Raw genomic sequence first — 2,266 nt, forward strand, 5'->3', positions numbered from 1 at the left:
TCATGAACGAATGTTGAAAGTGCTGCTGAATTTAACACCTGTAGTCGTGGGAAAAATACAGGATATCCTTTTGGAGAATCGTCGAATGACTGAAAGAGATTTAGTAGAAGCCCTAGTAGTAGCTATAGTCAGTAGCAGTCCAAACCTTACTCTCTCCCTTGCTCTGTTTGCAGTGAGTCGGCATAAAAAACACAAGACTGCTCCCTCCTTTCTTTCTGTCTGTGCTTGTGTTTCCGCCCGGGTTCGAACCGGGGACCTTCTGCGTGTGAAGCAGACGTGATAACCGCTACACTACGGAAACGCTTGAACCGATCCCGGCCGGCTTGCCATCAAAGCCCAAAGGCAGTGATGGGCGAAACCAGCATTAAAGTCCTTTGAATTTCGCGGAACGCCCGCGAGGAACGCAACACTAATGTTAGTGCAATTTCTGACACATTTCACCGGCAGCGGCGCCGGTGTCGCCGTCGAAAACGTTGGCACTCTCACTGCGCTGTGTTGGAGGACCAACAACCGTCCTCAACCGCCGCCGCCAGGACTACGACGCGCTCTCCTAAGGCTCGGCACATACACGCGTGGCGTCTGCTGGTGAAACAAAAGAAATCAGAAACACTCACCGCGACGACGACGACGAGAGCCCAACAACCCTCTCTCTCTCTCTCTCTCGTTCACTCTTCGCGGTGGTGATTTTGGGTGGTTCGAAGTTTGGTTTTGATGGAAAAGGCTCCCTCCGCCGCCTCGGAAAGGGGTTCTCGGCCAACCGACCGGGTGGGTGAGTGTGGGCGATAATAGTGTTGGTGACATTTCCCAACAACCCCAGCCCGGGAGCCCAGCCCCTCGCCGGCCGTTTAGCGGAGCGTTGGTTCGACATGGCAAATCGCTAAAGACGCTTGGGAAACTCGAACACTCGGTGCTCGGACTCGCGTCCCCTACGCTGCTGCACCGCATGATGTTTATGCATGCACGAGTGAATTTTCTTCATCAACTGCAGATGCCACTACGGGCGACGTGGCTCATGTCCGGCGGACGGCACAAATCAGCGGCGCCCCGTGGTCGGGACATGGGCAGCGAAAGCATGGACCTGGCACCTGGCTCGCTGCTGCTGGCCACTTGCACTTGCTGCTAATCCTGACCCCTGGCTGGCTGACTGAGTGTGAGGGGTGATGCTTTGAGTCTGCTTTTCGGAGACATCAGCTGCACAAAAGCCGAGTCGGGAATGTCGCCGACAGGAGTGCTTTCGATTTATTCTTACTTTTTACCGCAAATCTCGCCATCAGGCGTCTGACAGCGACAGGGGACAGGGAGATTGAGAAGCTGAGGTATTGAACACATTTCTTCACACTATGCTGTATGTGAACAATGATTGGCCTTTCATTTCAGGAGTGCTCCCCCAAAGTCTGTCGGTGTCATCTGCATTTACGAGAGATTATGCGAAGAGAGTAGAAGAAAATAATTTCTTTAACACTTTTACTGGAACTACTTCGAAGAATTATGAGACGATTATGTCCCGGCATAAGATTGCTGCCAACGTTGCGAATCCCCACACACGCCAGCGATAATACGTATGGCGACTCCTGAAGTCTCAATCCATTGCACTCCACACTCGCAACTCCGCCACAGAACAACAAACAAACGCCGCAGCACCAGTTGGCGTCCTGGTAATGGTTTTTGCTGCAACATCTTGGCCGGCTGGCTGGGAATCCCCGGGTCCTGGGGCTAAGATTTTAATGGATCAACCCACAACCGGCTGGGTGTGGTGTCGGACCATACGTGTCGCTCCATTAGTCTTGGCCGCCGCCGGCTGGGCAGCTGATGGAAAACACTTTTCCCCACTATTTTCACCACCTCGGTGGCGGTGGCGCAACATTTGGTTGGCGAGAAAGTTCTGTGCCGCCGTCGACGCCAGTGACTCTCTGGTGGCGCGCATCACGTTTGTGTTTTATTTTCCCCCGATTCACACGAGGACCTGGCTGGATGTGTGTCGTGTTCTGGGGCGCGGCAAATAAGTTTGTGGCCGCGAGATTCTAGAGGATGTCTTCTGAAGTTCTGGAGTTCGAAATGAAACGTTTCTAAAATAAATAATGAAAACGTCGAAGCGACGCATCATTTTGGGCCTCGCCTCGAAGGATTCGAAGGACCGTCGACGAAGGCGGCAAATGGTGCCCGGCCAATAAACAAGGAGCGCCCGGCCCCAGCCAGCTTGCGCCTTGGCCCATCGTCCTGGCATCCAGTTCAAACAAATGGTGTCCTGTTTGGTGCTAGCACGGCA

General features: G+C 53.5%; 1 non-coding gene across 1 annotated transcript; it reads right to left on the bottom strand.

Annotated features, from left to right (window-relative positions):
• Positions 1–228: 228 nt before the first annotated feature.
• On the bottom strand, positions 229–301 carry Trnav-cac (transfer RNA valine (anticodon CAC)). The gene has a single exon. It is a non-coding gene; the product is annotated as a tRNA-Val (tRNA).
• Between the last annotated feature and the right edge of the window lie 1,965 nt (positions 302–2,266).

The sequence above is a fragment of the Anopheles bellator genome, chromosome 1 (genome assembly GCF_943735745.2).
Source record: "Anopheles bellator chromosome 1, idAnoBellAS_SP24_06.2, whole genome shotgun sequence".
In the NCBI taxonomy this organism is placed as follows: Eukaryota; Metazoa; Arthropoda; class Insecta; order Diptera; family Culicidae; genus Anopheles; species Anopheles bellator.